Source organism: Ursus arctos, unplaced genomic scaffold, assembly GCF_023065955.2.
Source record: "Ursus arctos isolate Adak ecotype North America unplaced genomic scaffold, UrsArc2.0 scaffold_9, whole genome shotgun sequence".
NCBI lineage: Eukaryota > Metazoa > Chordata > Mammalia > Carnivora > Ursidae > Ursus > Ursus arctos.
This window is the reverse complement of record NW_026623111.1, coordinates 51742476-51760956: the sequence shown is the minus strand read 5'-3', so window position 1 is coordinate 51760956 and position 18481 is coordinate 51742476.

Here is an 18481-nt window from a genome sequence, read left to right as displayed (position 1 = left end):
CCGAAACTCCAATTTGTAAATAAATTACTTTATTAGGTAGTATTGACATGTCCCAAAAGGAGATTTAGGCTATATAAAGGTGATCTTTTTTAAAGATGACATTTATTAGACTGTGGCAATGACATAATATATAAAATGATATTTCAGTCATTTAAACCATTTAATTATAGCATAAGAGAATATATGAAAGAGAATAATTGGAATTTGAGACTTGTGGGAATATCTGTTTTAGTCATACAGAAGTATTCATCTTTAATATCCGTGACATTGCATTGCAAGTAAATAATCAGCGTGTGAATATAGTGCGGAAAGGAATAACATTCTTTAGGAATAAATTAAACTAATTTCCTGTATATAATATTTGGCCTTGGTTTTCTTATAGTAGAAAGTAGCTTTATTATCTCAGTTGATGTTATTTTTCTGATAAAGGGCTGTTCTAATATTGTCATGCCTTGCAGCCCTGCTATTAATTTTAATAAGAATTTAATAAGTGTGAAATCCTGTGAGAATTTGCAGCTGAAAGTTACCAGATGTTCTGTGTGAGGACAATGTGGTTTAGGTGTAACTGAAGGCTGTTGTGCTGTTCTCACCTTTTAAAAGGCAGTTGAGTGTCCTGCTAATCTTCATAGCTCTTGCTTATTTTCCCTCTTTTTAATTCAAATTGCATCCTTTCCCATATTTACAATGGAAACTTTGGATTTGTCCCGAAAACATGTTGTCACTTCACCACTGAGTATTGCAAGAAAAGAAGAAAAGTTTGTCTTATATACTGGGGTTGGAGGAAAATAACTGTTCCCTATAGTGGTTTGACTTCACCTTATCTTTCCAAGGTTATGCACCTTACTACATTCTTGAAAGAATGCTTCCAGCAAAGTGCCTCCTTATTATGAATGAAGTCCCCTTATTGTTCATGGGAGTGCTGGAAGCCACCTTTTTTTTCAGCTTCACTTCTTTTATTATCCTCTTTTATCTTGCTCACTTTCATCTTATGCTTTCTCTTTGGCTTATAAAATGAGTAAGCTGCACCCAAGGAGAGGTAAAGGCCATGACTCAGACAGTGGCCAATGGAAGTTTCTATAAAGTCTAAATCTTTTGATGAAGGTTGTAGAGTAAAACATAAAGGTGCTGCCATTTCTATAGAAGAGATGAAAGACTGAAGGATAATACATATATGTCCAATTAAAGATTACTAAAATTAATGTTTGAAAATTTGGCATTTATTGCATTGTAGAATGTATTGATAGAAATGGGCAAAAACTCAGCCAAAGACTTTCAATGATGAGGGAAAAGGGATTTGTTTCAGAACATCTATTTTAATTCATGAGGCTATATGTTAGCCATGAAATAACAGAGATGTGGAAATGCATATTGAATAAATAGAAAGAAAATTGTTTTCCCTTTGGCATCCAGTGAACATCAATACCTACTAAATGGTGAAATATGTAAAGCAGTTGTGTGATAGCTACCAAAATATTTATGGCTACATGTTCCGTTTCAACCTCTTTGATTTTCCGTAGGATATGACACTGCTAAGCGGTCACTTTTTTACTTTCCCTCTTCACCTTCTTAGTACTTCATACTCCTGATTCTCCTCCTAACGTCTTACCTATGGTTTTCACTCTTCTTTGGCTGCTTTTCCTTCATCTGACCCTTATATGTGAGTGTTTGATATCTTGTTTTGGATCTTCTTTTGTGCTATGTTTTCTCCCCGACAGGATGGTTTCTGTGGACTCATATGTTTATGGTCTCCAGATTTCATGGATGGGCCCACTTACAGTCATGGCTTTAATGGCACACACATATTTATGATCTCCAGATTTCCACCTGCAACTCAGATTTCTTCTGAATTGCTTCACCTTATTGAGTGTTCCACTGGGATAGCCCACAACCATATTAAACAGTTTAAGACTGGGCATTTACCTTAAATACAATTATGTTCAAAATGAAATAATGTATTCAACTTCCTTTTCAACTTATACTTCTAGTTTATGAGATATTAAAATATTTCTATTTTCTTAACCTGAAAACTTGGGAATCATCCTAAATTACCCATTTTCCCTTTTGCTCAAGATAATCTCAGCATTGTGCTGGTTCAATCCATTTCCCATATCTTACCTCTATATCACACGTTCTCATTCATTTTCTTGGGCAAATATCTTATGAATTTATATCTATATTATTTCATCACCTTCCTAGTTTCACCCTTTCTAATTAATCTGCCCAGAACCATCCTTAAAAATTGCTGATAGGACCATGCCACTCTCAAGTTTAAAATATTTCAATACGTTTATATAACTTGAAGGCTATAGGCCAGAGTCCTTTGCGTGACATACAAAATATATCATTTTATGATATTTATTTATTTATGCAGCCTTGTCTTTCCTACTTCTCTACCTTGAACCCAGAGGCCCAACCCTAATTAGTTTCTCAAATAGGCTGCCTTTCCTTTTATGCTCTTTCCTTTCTTTTCCCTTTTTAGATCTGCTTTGAGAGGCTTCTATTATCCATTATTCAAGACCTGGATTGAACATCATCCTTCTATAACATCTTTCCTGCCTGTCTCTCCCTCCCAGAATATTTTTTTTCTTCTTTTACCAGCAGAGTAATTATTAATTTATGTACTCTCTCTTATACCCCCATTTTATGCTGCATTATGAATTCATTAAAGCAGGAATCTTTCCATTTTAATGTTGATAACAACAACAACTACAACAACAACAACATTTGTCCCAAAGGAGGATTTTGAGGACAGAGTGACAGGATCTGGAATAATTAGAAATGATCACTCTGGAAGCTGTGTGGGCTAGGATGTAAAACAAAAGACTAGCCCTTGTAATAAGGTAGGTGAGATATGATAAGGTTTTAATCAAGATGGTTGTGGGAGAGATGAGAGAGAAGTAGTTGATAAGATTTGCTCATGGGTAGCTGATGGATAAATGCTGTGGGTATGAAAAAAAGGTGTCAAGGATTTGGGCCTAATTAAATAGATGGACAGAATAGTCACTTATCAAAACTGAAAGACTATGGGATTAGTGAATTTTAGAGGAATCAGGAGTTTTGACATGTTCAGTTGCAGATACCTATCCGATATCTAAGTGGAAATGTTGAGCTGGTAGTTAAATATTAGTCTGAAATTCTGGGTAGAATCCTGGAATGACATAAATTTGGGAATTAGTGTATTAAATGTATTTAAAATAATGAGGCAAGAGGTCATATAAGAATACAAGTAGAGAAAGAAGAAAAGACCAAGGTTGGAGATATCAATATTTAGAAGATGTAGACATGACAATCCGACAAAGGAGTCTGGGAAGAAGTGGGCAGTATTTAGATAAAATACCAAAAGAGCCAAGAGAAAAACGTGTTCTAAGGAGACAGTGATCAAATATGTCAAATGCTATTAATAGCCATGATGAGAACTGAGACTTGATCATAATTTTTAAATGAAAACTCACCATTTGTTTGTACATTCGTTCATTCCCAAGAATGCATTTGAGAAAACTGAGAAGTACTGGTATGGGAACTCTAAATCAAATATGAAGAAAACATGTACAGAACAGGAAACAATTGGAATCTACTAATAAATCTCAGAATACATGTATATTGATGCATGTTCCTACACCATCAGAGAAATTGGATGCACAGGGTGACATGAGTGAAACTAATGCTCACCCTACAGTCTGTGGGACAATTGACCAGCACATGATCTGGAATTTTCTTTAGTCAAAAGAAAGCAAGCTAGTATTTCAGACTGTAACAATATAGCTTTTCCCTGAAGCCATATTGAGAGTTTCTATAAAACAATTAATTGTTGAGTGAAAGAAACTGGAAGAAGTTTGTTTGACATGATTAGAAATGGTAGAGTGGATTTGAGTAACATCTGATATTCACTGGCACTATGTGAACATGCATGCATAATGACATTTTTTAAAAAGGTTAATGCATGTATTATGTAAGCATGGCTTACTTTAAAGCTGTGCAAATTTTCCCCAAGAAATAAAAAAGAAAGTCAGCCTCCATTCTACCAATACTAAATATAAAAGTTCTAATAAAGAACAGTTGAAGTACAAATAAATTTACATTTAAATTTTTTTTAACTGTGAAGTGTAGAACCATTGTTTTAAGGAAATTAGCGATTGTTGAATTTATTGTCCCCAATTTAATAACTAAAAATAAGCAACATATTCAAATGGTTCAAAATTCAAATGAACTAAAGGGGAAAAATTTCTGTCCCATTAATCTTCTCTAACTGCTTAGTTTTTTTCCTTCCAAGAGATAGCCAAAATTATTAGTTAAAATGAGGCATTTTATGTTCATGTTAACAATAATTTGTTGAGTGACTTCTACAAATAAGATTCTGTGTTAGATGTTGTGGTATCAGCCTTAAAGGAGTTTAAAAAAAATTCAAATCTGACTCTGAACAATGTGCTCCCACTCCAGCTTCACTCTCTGGTGGCTCTGAAGGACAGTGATAACAAGAAATCTCCCTAGTCAGCAGAACTTTAAACCTTGAGGAGAAATAGCTAGAGCACTGTGTCATCAGTGGCTCTTTGTTAGATTGGACGGTTAGGAACTGAGAAGGAATACAATTAGAAAATTTAACAGAGTGCTAAGGGGTATGCTGATAGATCTCTCTGAAAAGGCAGAGTCCAAAGTCATTCATATACCATGTGAATGTTCTCTCCAGAGCAACCTCAGCAGAGGAAGAGCTTAATAATAAGACAAGATGGTACTTTCTGTTCCCAGACATTCTTGTTCTTGCTCAACGAGCTTACAAATTTTCCATAATATTGAAAATTGAGGTTATGGATGGACTCAATAAATGGACTTCCTGTTACCAAGGACAAATGGCTATAGCCACTGCTGAATGCCCAACCTGTCAAGAACAGAGACTAATACTCAGCCCCCATTATGGCATCTTCCTTGTGGTGATTAGCCAGTCAGCTGCGGCAGATTGGTTATACTGAATCACTTTCATTTTGTTAAGGATTTTATTTATTTATTTGAGAGATAGAGCATGAGTGGGGAGGAAGAACAGAAGGAGAAGGAGAAGCACACTCCCTGCTGAGCAGGGAGCCTGGTGTGGGGCTCGATCCCAGGACCCTGGGATCATGACCTGAACCGAAGGCAGATGCTTAAGCCAACTGAGAAACCCAGGTCCCCCTGATTCACTTTCCTAATGGAAAGGGCCAGTGTATGTTCTGACTGCAATAGACATTACTCTGGATATGGATATACTTTCTCTTTCCTCAACTCTTCTTCCAAAATCATCGTATATGGACCTACAGATGACTTAGTCACTATGATGGTATTCCCCACAGTATTTTTTCTGACTAAGAGACTCATTTTACAGCAAATAAAATGTGACAGTGGGCGTATGATTGTGGAATTTACTGGTCTTATCATGTTCTCTATCACCCTGAGTTATTCGATTTGATAGATATGTGGAATGGTGTTTTGAAGACTCAGTTTTGGTGCTAGTTTGGCAACAACTTGCAAGTTAGGATGATGGTCATGTTGTATATGCTATAAGTCAGCCATCAATATATGGTAGCTTTCCTCCCATAGCAGGATTCATGGTTATAGGAGATGTGAGTGACTTTTCATTCTATTATTTTCAGTGATCAGCTAATGAAATTTCTCCTCCTCTCCCCCTAAATTTGGACTTTGCTGGTCTAGAGATAATAGTTCCCAAGAGAGAACAGCTTCTAGCAGGACACACAGGAATGGTTTCATTAAACTGGAAGTTGAGATTGAGTCATACTTGGGATCTTCATACTTGGAAATCAGACAAATAAGGTTATTGTACTGGCTATGGTGATTAATCTTGACTATCACTGGAGAAATTGGCTTAGTACTGCCCAATAGGTTAAGGAGGAATCTCTCCAGAGTTCAGTAGATCCTCTGGGATACTTCTTCATACTTTCAATTTTTGTGATTAAATTCAATGGAAAAAAAATAATCCCACATAGAAAGGATGACTAATGACCCTGAGCCTTTAGGATTGTGTATTTGAATCACCTCACTGGCCAAGGTGCTTGCCAAGGGCAAAATATACATGAAATATATATGAAAGAAGACCAGTTGTTACCAGTTGTACCAGTTAAGTACCGGTTGTTATCATGCACCCTGTTGCCAAAATGAGGACTATGATAATGCAAGTATTTCTCTCTTATTTTGATATAAATGTATTTGTGTATATTTAAACCATTTTTTCTCTGCTTCTTCCATTCCTCTATAATCTAATATAATGTGATAATAATAGCTAACCTATATTTAAGGTATGGTATTTAAGTTATAAGGTATCAAATAGAAACATAATTTAGCTGGATGATAAACATCCAAAGATGAATAGAACGACTTTCCATCTTTTCTTCAGGAGAGGGTTAGCATATTTTTGGTTGTACAAGGAATAGTGGTTTCATTTGAAGTGAATATGTGATTTTGATATTTTTAAAAAATTTTGCTATTGTTTTTATTTGGAAGTTTAGTATGGTTAAAAGAGATGTGTATGATGCCAAGTTAATAGAGGGTGGACTGTGGTGACGTTGTAATGTGTCTACTTAACTAATCTAGGACGACTTTTCCAGACTTCCTTTCCCTCCATGGTTCTGGGCTGGGGTTGACCGATTTGTGTGAGATCCGAAAGGTGGAAGAGAGGCAACAGGCAAGCGTACGTGGGTGTAGGCTCAGGCATAGTTGCACCACATGTACATTCTTATGGATCTGCAGGCTCACCTCCAGGTCTTGCTAGATCTCCTCCTTTAGCTTTTCCAAATGCTGGGAGAACTTCATACACAACTCCATGGTAATGTGCACTAGGACTACAGGAAACCTTTACCGCTGAAGTGGGAGGCTAGAGGCTTGAAGGAGGTACATGACCAAGGCAGGTTCTGGTGAGAGACAGATGCAGGTTTGTTTATCCTTATAGGTTAAAGCTCATCCTTGTAGATTCTAATTTGTCCTTGTTCTCCCCTGAGTTGTATTTATCTTCCCTTCTTGACTGCTGGGGCAGTTTACATCAGGCCTATGTAGGCACAACAGATGGACCCAAAGTAAATAAATCTCTAAATTAACCCTTACATTAGCCTTAGAGGTTCTGCTACTTTGATGGAACGTGATTGATAAATATTCCAGTCATAAAGATACAATGTGTATAAAAGTAACTTTAAGATAGTATGTACATTCTATTATACTGGAAGCATGGGAGAGAGACAGGGAGAGAAGGGAGACACCCAGGGATTGGAAAATACTTCCTGTAGGGAGTGGCATTTTGTTCTCTGAATTTTGAAGAATGGGTAGAATTTCTACTGGCATGATAAAGGAACAAAAATAGAGACAAAAAGGTGGCTATCTACTGCATATATACACTTGCCAGGCATTGACACAATGGGAAACAAGATAGGCACAATTCTTGATGTTTTGGAGTTTATAGTCTCGTAGGCATGATTCACACTGAAAATGTAATGCATTTATCTGGTGAAGGATTCCAAGTTATGTGCTGCATGTTTGTTCTGATTGTAATTAAATGACCCTTGAATGACTAGCTGAATCTTGAATACCCTAATATTTTCCCAGTATGGATAACTTTTGCAAGATATCACTAACAAGGTGTAAGGAACAAGTCTCTAGGCTTTTGGTTTCCTCCCCTTGTTTCCCATTCTTACTCCTTCGACCAGCTGCTGTCTACCATCTGTCTGCACTATTCTATTGAAACAGCTGTTGCATAGACTACTAATGCTCTAATTGCCAAATCTCATAGACACATGTTGGTCCTTATTTTGTTTGACATTACTTTGCCATTTGCCATTGTGGTCATTCCCTTTTTAAAAAAATTCTCTCAGCCCGTGACACTTCTGTCTCCTGGTTTTCCTTCTATTTGTCAGCTTCTTATTAATCTGTTCTATTTTTTTAATTTAATATTTGTTTTATGGCATCTGAATGCACCAAATATCACCCAAAAGTCAATTTATCATTCCTTTTATCCATCAGTCTATGCATCCAATTGGTGATTGACTCTTGAGCTAATAAATCATTAAATTCCTTTTTTGATTTGTGCCCTGTTATTCAGTTGACTCTCCCTAACTTATACTAACCCTGCATGACTTATTCCTTGGCTACTGTGAGAGCCTCCTTTCTTACCTACCTGCTCTATTTTTGTGTTCCTCCAATCTATCCTTCATGAGGCCACCAGGCACATATTTCTAAAATGCAAATGTGATTGTATAACTATTCCTCTTACTCTTCAGAGACCTTAGGGAAAAGACAAAACGTCTTAAAAATGGTGTTAAAAAAATAACCCTGCATGATTTGATACCTGACTGCCATTAATATTCAAATTCTAATACATTCTCCCACCTCTCCAACCATGTCAAATAAGTTAGACTTCCCAAAAAAGTCCATAATCACTTTATCTCCCTAAAAATGACCTTCTGTCTCTTTATCGACTCAACTGACACCCACTCATGCTTCAATAATAAGTTTTAGGGTTATTATTAACTCATTTTTTTCATTCAATTGAAATTGATGGACTAACTTTGATGTACCAGGTAGTTATCTCTCTCTTTCATGAAGCCTTCCCTATCTAGTTGCTTTTTTTTTTTTTTTTGGTTTCTGACTACCCATTGAATAGCACTGGATATTCCTTGCTATCCACTAAAATTTGGATTCAAGTCATCTCTGCTGTAATTAAAATCCTATACACATAAATATTGTTGTAATTAATTTTATCATGAATTGTGGTTTCTTTGTCTCTCTTATTATACTGTGAGTTTGTTGATGGCAGGAATTGTATCTTTGTATTGTGTGTGTGTGTTTGCATGGCTAGTATGATTTCTGCTACTTTTACTATTTCTGGACACATTTTTTTTCTGAATGGAGTTGATTTGGAATCAGTAGACCTGATGGAATGAATTGTTTAATCGCTCTGAGCCCTCTCTGTCAAACAAAACAAAAATAAGAGAGAAACAATTGCTCAGAACATTTCATGAGCTTTTTGGGAATTTAGATGAGACACTCTAGGATAAATTATTTTATAAACGGCAAAACATTATTGTTTTCGTTCATTCCAAGTTGCAAGGAGTAGGGATGTTCAGGTGACTTCAAAGACTGGAGTCACAGGAAGGGCACAAACTGTATTCTGCTCCACAGCTAAGCTAAGTTCTTCTATTTGTTTGTCTCTGCACATTCTTTTTCTCCACCTTTCAATGTGTTATGTTTCTAGCGCTGTCACTGCCAGTCACATCCTCACACTTCCTTTGTGTATTCTGTTTACCTCCGCCACTCTGACTCCAACTATCCTATCTGGTGGGCCAGTGAATAGGGAGAAGGAGGATTCACAGCCCAGCTCTGCCAACACTATGATTGTTTCTGACTCTCTTTGGTGTCTCTCATTGCACACACCTGTTCTTTGACAGGATTTCTTGTTTACTTTGCAAATCTGTTTAAGTTTCTTCTCAGATCTAATTCTTGCTTTTGTACTGGTACTCTCTGTACTGATTTTTTTTTTACTTAATAGTTTCTGCTAGTTCAAAGGTTTAATTTCCTAATTATTGCTTATTTACTGCATGAACTTTTCCCAGTCTCATGGTCTCTTTTTATATATCTGTTTTAATTTCAGTCATGAAAATTGATGAATTCTTTTTATATTTTTAATTTCAAATCCTATAGAATTGGCTAAGCCAATTCCTTTATGCCAAGTCATACCATAGATCTTCTGGTCAGATTATCAATCAGATACCCATCTAAGATCCTATTTGCTGGGTTATAGTGTTGGGTCACTGGCCTCATTGACAACATGATTGACATATTTAGTATAATTAGATAAGCCAAATATTTTTTATTGAAAATGATGATGATGAAATGAATATATATCTCTGTGTGTGTGTGTGTGTGTGTGTGTGTGTGTGTGTGTGTGTAATCCAAGTGAAGAAAAAATACTCTAGTATGGTTAACTGAGCACTCTCATATATTATTGGTCAAAACAAAATTGGCACAGCTTGTCTAGAAATCATGTTTCAAAGTTCATATTTTTATTTCTATTTCCAGAACTCTTTTAAGGAAACAAACAGATGTTCATAAAATTTTATGCACAAAGATGTTTGTTGCTGTGTGATTTACAATAATGAAAAATAAGAGAAAATCATGATTTCAAACTATTGAAAACCATTAGCAAGAATTTTGTCTGTTTTGTTGACTGCTCTATTTTGAGCGCTCAGAACAGTGCCCAGCACATAGGAGACATTCCATAAATACTTATTACATAGGTGTATGCTGAATCTTTATTATGGACAATTGGACAATCATTAAAGATGACGCAACTCCCAAATGGTTTTTAACATGTGGAAAAGCAGTTCTTATATTATTAGGTGAAAAAGTAGAATCTCTCTCTTTCTCTCAAAGAACAAAATCTAAGTGTATTTATTCTGTGAGGTAGAATTACAGGTAATCTTTTCCATTATTTTGTTTGTCTTGTTTTTAATTCTTGAAATTCATTTATTATTATTTATAGCCCAAAATGTATAGTATATTTTCTGATATTTTTTTCTGACTTTTCTGATTCATCCTTAGAAAAATGTAAGGTAAAAGAAAGGAACTACCCTGTGTTGAGTTCCTACTGAGTGCTACGTGTAATTTTAGGATTTCACAAACAAATTTCTAGAATCCTCCCAATTGTATAAAGTAAGAAAGGTCACCAGCAGTTAAGTTACTTGCCCAAGATCACTCAGTTAATTACATAGCAGGGATTTCAACACAATTCATTTTAATTCCAGAGCATGTTTCCTTAGCCATTAATCCTATCCTGATTCTCTGACTTACCTCCCTTGATTAAGCCAGACATCCCAGACATGACATTCTGTTTAATTAACTTAACAATACAAATATAATTTACAGTTATATAAATATATGTAAATATATTTATATATTATATAGTTATATAAATTGTATAAGTTGTATTTATATAAAATACAGTTATATAAAATATAAAGATATAACTCTGTATAACTATAATTATAATAATATATAGAACATATATATTTATATAAATATAAATATATTTATATAAATATAAATGTATATTATATATAATGTTTTTATAGACAGACTGTATACAGTTAAGGGTTACTGTAATAATGACCAAAGACAGAACAATGCCTCATGACACACTTTATTCACATTCTTCCCTAACTTGGGATATTACTGGATTTTCACTTTTCCTTTGCTCTTTTAGACTGTATTCTGTCTGAAATTTCATATTTCTGACTTGGGCTATTAAAATTAATTTTATAAGAAATATTGTAGAAAATATATTACAGTTTTGTTAGTTTACATAGCATTATAGGTCAAGAATTTGGTGAATTCATTTTATAGGTATCTAAATTGAACTAAACTCATTTAAAAATTAATATTATACATCCAGAATCCTGGAAGTGTATCTTTCTCATGGGAAAAAAATGTATCTTTATTTTCTCCATGCTTTGGTAGTCACATTTTGCAGAACTCTTAAGCTGAGAAATGGGACATAAATTGAAGGGATTAGATTTTCTTTTGTCTTGAAGAAAAAAGTGACTTAGAGCCAACTTTGGAAAGAAAACCTATCTTATTTTTCATTTTTAAAATATGTGAATTTTAAATTCTTCTTTCACACACCTATTTATGTTTTATCATATTACATTTTATCATATATCATTCTGCTTCAATTATTTTTCCCCTCCTGTTTGCTTGAAAGGATCCAAAACCTCTAGTAGAAGAAGGTTAATTTTCTGGGTTCTAATCTCATGGAATACAGGAAAATTTTTTTTCTTTTTAAAGATTTTATGTATTTATTTGGCAGAGAGAGAGAGCACAAGCAAGGGGAGCGGCAAGCAAAGGGAGAGGGAGAAGCAGGCTCCCCGCCGAGCAGAGAGCCCAATGTGGTGCTTGGTTCCAGGACCCTGGGATCATGACCTGATCTGAAGGCATATGCTTAACTGACTGAGCCACTCAGGCGCCCCTACAGGAAGAATTTAATGTAGTTGACAAGGGAAGTCTTCAGGAAGAGAATTCAACAGCAGGGATTTGAGGGGCAGAGTTCCTGGAAATTCACACTTGTCCTTCATCATTAGTTTGATCCTGCTGCCAAAGTCACTTCTGTATGTCTCAGTTTAAATTCTTGAAAAACAACAGACAGAAGATAATTGGCCTAGCTTGGATCACATACTCACTCTTTTAATCTTCCATGAACAGGAAAGCTTAGTCCCATTCATTAAGCTGGGGAGAATTGGGGGGCATTTCAAATAGTTATATAATATTTTCTGTGTCCTTAAAGACATGCCCAACATGGCATTCCTCTGACCCCTTATACTTTTCTTTTTCTTTGGTTACTTCTTTCCTGGGTGTCTACAATTTCCACATAAATTTCTGCCATTAGCGCTTTTTATAACTGCTTTCTTATTTGCTGGCATGTGGTCTCCTTCAGAATAGAGGTATATTTTGTCCATGTTTACATTCCTAGTGCTTATCAAAGTGTTTGTCATATAGCAGTTGAGAAGTGAGCAGTAAATAAATGAATAAATATGGCTGAAAGATAGTAAATGTTCATTGCTCAGTGACCTAGCACTGGACCACTTGTATATTTTTATGTACAGCTGAGCAAACTGTGCAAAGCTGAGTAGACATACCTTTTTTAAAGAAAAAAGTGGAAAAACTTAGGCTGCACTAATTCTACATTACCTTTATAACCATAATCTCCATAGCCCATGTTGATATGATACTTGATCTTCAGGAAGGCATTTTATCTTTTATTTTTGGCACAGAATTTAATAGGGATCTGATCTTCACCATCAGATTCAGTTTTTACTCATAGAAGAACTGTGTGTGCATTTTTCTAACAACCTCTTAGTAAGAAACTATTGATTTTTCTCTACTCCTTCGTACCCAGAAATTCTCAAATCAAATAAAGTTTACTTCTAGGTTAAGACACAGATATCTCAATTTCAAGAGAAATATTAAAGCACTTATATTCCACTATCCAATGGATACAATTAGCTAAAGCCATATTTTTTTTGTTGGAAATTAATTATTAGATTTAGTTGTAGAGCTATGTATATGTGTGTTGTGCGTATATATGTATATGGATGTAAATGTATATACTTGAGATATATATTCATAATATGTATTTAACATATACATATGTACATATTTCAGACAACATGGATGAACCTGGAGGACATTATATTAAGTGAAATAACTCAGACACAGAAAAACAAATGTTGTATGATCTCACTTACATGTGGAATCTGAAAAGGAAAAGTGAACCTAAAAACTTAGCTCATAATAACAGAGAATAGAATGGTGGTTCCTAGAGGTTGGGGCATGTGGAAAAATGGTGAGAAAAGAAAAATGGAAAGCAGAGTAGTGGTTGACAGGGACTGGAGGGAGGGGGTTTTGGGGAGTGAATGTTTAATGGGTATAAAGTTTCAGTTTTTTAAGATGAAAAGTTCTGAAGGTGGATTTTGGTGATGTTTACAAAATAACATAAATGTACTTAATACCACTAAACTGTAAACTTAAAAATGATAGTATCTAAATTTTATATTATATGTATTTTGCCACAGGAAAACATTGGGGGGGGGGAGTGAAATGTTGAAGAGGGTCCTGGATCTCCCTCCCCTAAAGTGTTCTAAATTGCTTTTTATCAATGTCCCTGCAGCTTTTTCTGCTGGTCTTCCATTCAGATCCTGGCTGTTAGTAATTCCCTGCTCTTATAGAGGTGATGATTGATGATTAATAATGATGATTATAATTATGGTGATGATGATAATGATAACAACAAGTGAAAGTACAATTAATAATTATAATAACCCCAGAGAGAAAATGGGAAAGAGGGAGTGAAAAGAAGAGGAATAAGTAGAGGATAAGAGCAAGAAAAGAAGAATTACTATTTTCCAGTAGCTGTGCTAGTGTCATTGTCCCTTCTTTCATGAAATATTTTTGGCATAAAAAATGAAAAAGGAGAAGTGGAAAGCCTGTATGTTAAAGTCAGTAATATCATTATTTTAGGATAGATTTTTCTAGATCCAATTGTTCTGGTATTTGAGATATATTAGAGCATTTAAAATTTTCAGAACAATTTTAGACAATCGTTTCCTAATTTTTCTTTCAGTAAAATCTTTGTGGTCTAGTTTAAAAATCTGAAAAAGGCCAAGACCAAGTGTATTCATTTATCCCAAGCATGTGCCAATGTGCTGATGTCCATTAAAACTTTAAATATTTATTGAATTTGAATGAATAAAGTGGTATTATATTAAAATGGCCTTAATATGAGAACATAACAGAGCAGATGAAGTAATAATATTAATTGGGAGAAAGCAATTTCTAATTAATTGAAATGATAAGTGCAGAGAGAGTAGTTATATGAGGTTTAGATTTAAACTAATAAGTAGGCAAAGTAGGGCTGCTTCTTAAAATGAGTTTGCTTTTTGGGTCTATGGGTAAAGTGAATTCATGAGGTGAGGACAAAGATTTTTTTTTTTCAGATTAAAGTCTTAAAATCATTCTTTGTTTTATTGCATCTAATTAGTATGAAACTGTTTATCCCTAAAACCCTACTACTATATATCATGAGTCCATTATTACCACAAAAACAGGGTCTTTGACTTAGACATTTTTCGAATATGAGAGTACAGCTAGACGTAATTTCCTTTTTTACCTAATCTCAGTAACTTCACATGATGTCACTAACTTTTACAAGCAAACATAGTCTTTGCAATGTGGGATAACCACTATTCTAAACTCTCAGTATCCATTAGCTTTTTTCTTTCTCATATAATACCTCTTTGAGTTAGGTACGATCGTCATTCCCATTTTACAAACAGGGAATCTGAGGCATCCAGAAGAGGTTAAGAGAATCAGCTAGTAAAAAGGAGAGCTAGCATTTGAACCCAGTTAGTCTGGTTCTAGAATCTGAGAATCTAGAATCTAGAATCTTAACTACTAGTTTTGCTGCATCTGGGTTATGCTACAGCAGCATTTCCCACAGATTATTCTTCAGAATATTGTATCTTGAGACACTGCGGTAAAACTTCTATATCCAAATGAGTTTGGCAGATATTTAAGACCATGCATACTTAGTATTAATTTCCTATTGCTTTATAACAGATTGTCTCTAATTTATTGAATTAAAACATAAAAATTAATTTTCTTAGAGTTCTGGTGATGAAAGGTGGTAACATCAAGGTGTAAGTAGGGCTATATTCTATCTGAAGGCTCTGGGGAGAATCTTTTTTCTAGCCTCCACCAGATTCTAGAGGCCTCCTGCATTCCTTGGCTCTTGGCCTCTTCCTCTATCTTCAAAGCTAGTAGTTTAGCATCAGGACCACTCCAATAATCCAGAATATACTTTCTATCTCAGTTTTCTTAACAAGTCCCCTTTTCCATGGAAAGTAATATATTCACAGGTTCCAGAGATTAGAACGCAAATGTTATTGGGGGTCATTATTCTGTTTACCACACATTTTTTATGGCATCACAATGTATTGAAAACTATGAGAATTCTTCAGTAATAAAGGTTTTTCATCTCTTTTCCAAGGAGGAGTCCAGGAAGGTGGAGGAGTAGGAGACCTTAGTTTTGTCTGGCCCCAGGAATTCAACTAGACAGCTATTAAATCATTCTGAACACCTGTGAACTCAACTGGAGATCTAAGGAAAGAAAGCTGCAACTCTACAAATAGAAAAGCGACCACTTTCTGCAAGGTAGGAGGTGCAGAGAAATGAATCTGAGGTGATCTATGGGAAAATAAACCATGGATGGAGGGAGCCTCCATAAGCTGGCACTGGAAAGTGATATAGCAGTGGAGCACAGAATCAGAACTTCTAGAAGTCTGCTCTGGTGAGGGACGTCCTGCCGGAAGGGCACTCAGGGTGAAGCAGGGCAGAATCCTAGTGGGACTGTGGGATCTCAGGATCTCCGGGGTCACAGGAAGACAGGGGTGCCTAGAGTGCGGCAGAGCTCCCAGGCATTGAAGCAGGGAAGCTGGCTGCAATCAGTGAGCCCAGAAGTGGCCTCTTAGCTTGGTATTGCCATAAACCATGAACCATGGCTTCGTCAGGTGACCACTCTCTGAGTAGGGGCCCGGCAAGTGGCAGAACTGTGGCAAGACCCCCCTTCCTCCCCCAGGAGGAGCAGCCCAGGTATGGTCTACAGGGTCTGGAGACTTGAAACGGGGTTGTGTGCCTGAGATAGAAATGCTTGGTCACAGTCTGGGTGAGCACAGAGTGTAGATGGAGACAAGGGAAACAGGAGTGATGGACTGCTTTCTCTGAGGGTTCACTGAGGAGTGGGGGGTGTGAGCTTTCAGCTCTGGGGCTGGAGGTTGGGAGGCCACCATTTTCATTCTCATGATCTAAAACTGCTCAGAAAGCCTTCAGAGAACAAAAGCCACATAGGGCAATTCGGAGCCGCTTACTTAGCCTGGTCCCCTGGCAAGGGCCATGCGATTCTGCTTGGGGCAAAGACATATGAGAATCAGTGTAACAGGCCTCTCCCCCATAAGATCACGAAGAATATTTTACTAAGACCAAGTTTACCGATCACACAGAACTGCAAAACTCCAGTGCTAGGGGAAAACAGTATATAGAATTCATGTTTTTCCCCCATGATTCTTTAGTCTTTCAATTTTATTTTTTTCTCTTTCCCTCTTCAACCAATTTCTTATTTTATCAACTCTTTTTTAAAGTCTTTAAATTTTCATTTTTACAGTTACATTCTATCCTTTCATTGTATTTAATTTTATTTTGTATATACATAAGTTTTTCTTTTTTTACCATTTTGAGATGCAGTTTCTTCTAACAAATAGACCAAAATACACCCAGAATCTAGCGTATTGCTCTGTTTTCTTTCCCTGTCTGTTCATATTACCTCCTTTTTTTTGCTTCTTTTTTTTTGTTAAAGTATTTTTTAATTTTCATTTTTACACTTACATTCTATCCTCTCATTGTATTTAGTTTTATTTTTATACGTATATAAGTTTCTCTTTCTTTACAATTTTGGGATCTAGTTCTCTAACAAACAGACAAAAATACACACAGGATCCCAGCGTATTGTTCTGTTCTGTTCACCTATCTGATTACATTTTCTTTTTTTTTTTTTAATTAAAAAAATTTTTTTTTCCATTTCAGGTCTCTTCTGATTTGTTTAGTATATATTTCTCTGGTGTTTTTGTTCCCATTTTAGTATTTTGTTCTCTCGTTCATCTGTCCTTCTCTGGACATAATGACAAGATGGAAAACTCACCTCAAAAAAGAGAACAAGAGGCAATACTGACTGCCAGGGACCTAATCAGTATGGACATAAGTAAGATGTTGGAACTAGAGTTCAGAATAACAATTGTAAAGATACTAGCTGAACTTGTAAAAAAAGCATAAAAGACACTAGAGAATCCCTTTCTGGGGAAATAAAAGAACTAAAATCTAATCAAGTTGAAATAAAAAAGGCTATTAATGAGATGCAATAAAAATGGAGGCTCTAACTGCCAGGATAAATGAAGCAGAAGAGAGAATTAGTGATATAGAAGAAAAAATGATGGAGAAAAAAGAATCTGAGAAAAAGAGAGATAAACAACTACTGAATCATGATGGGACAATTCCAGAGATAAGTGATACCATAAAGCAAAACAATATTAGAAAACTGGGAATCCCAGAAGAAGAGGAAAGAGAGAGAGAGAGAGAGAGGCAGAAGGTATATTGAAGCAATTTATAGTGGAGAACTTCACTAATCTGGGGAAGGAAACAGGCATTCAAGTCCAGGAGACACAAAGAGCCCCCCTCAAAGTCAATAAAAATAGGTCAACACCTCAACATATGATAGTGAAACTTGCAAATCTCAGAGACCAAAAAATCCTGAAATTAGCTCAGCATAAGAGGTCTGTAAAAGTGGTAGAAACATTATACTGGCAGTGGACCTATTCACAGAGACCTGGCAGGCCAGAAAGGACTGGTGTGATATATTCAGGGTAGTAAATGAGAAAAATATGCAGCCAAGAATACTTTATTCAGCAAGGCTCTCATTCAAAATAGAAGAAGAGATAAAAAGCTTCCAGGAAAAATAAAAACTAAAAGAATTTGTGATCCCTAAACCAGTCTTGCAAGTAATATTAAAGGGGATCCTTTAAGCGAAGAAAGAGTCCAAAAGTAACACAGACCAGAAAGAAACAGAGACAATCTACAGAAACAGTGACATTACAGGTAATACAATAGCACTAATTTCATATCCTTCAATAGTTACTCTGAATGTAAATGGACTAACTGCCCCAATCAAAAGACACAGGGAATCAGATTGGGTAAAAAAGCAAGATCCATCAATATGCTGTCAGCAAGAGACACATTTTAGACCCAAAGACACCTACAGATTTATAATAAGGGGGTGGAAAACCATTTAACATACTAATGGACATCAAACGAAAGCTGGGGTGGCAATCCTTTTATCAGGCAAATTAGATTTTAAATG